Raw genomic sequence first — 206 nt, 5'->3', positions numbered from 1 at the left:
CACCCCTTAATGCCCCCACAGCCTCCAGATCCTCTGGCGCCATTGGTCCGGGCCTGCTTATTCCCACCATGTTAAGGGCAGTTATTCACAGGTACCCGCCATATCTGATGGAAGTTCCCCTATCCGCCACCTGGTGACGCGCTCGGTCGCGGCGGCCACCGCGATCCGACACCTGTGACCCAATCGGATCACAGGGTTAGCCCGAG

The sequence above is a fragment of the Odontomachus brunneus genome, unplaced genomic scaffold, assembly GCF_010583005.1.
Source record: "Odontomachus brunneus isolate Ranch 3 - 2012 unplaced genomic scaffold, Obru_v1 Obru_scaffold_116, whole genome shotgun sequence".
Lineage (NCBI taxonomy): Eukaryota > Metazoa > Arthropoda > Insecta > Hymenoptera > Formicidae > Odontomachus > Odontomachus brunneus.
The sequence above is the reverse complement of the archived record's forward strand: the minus strand, read 5'-3'. Positions refer to the sequence as shown.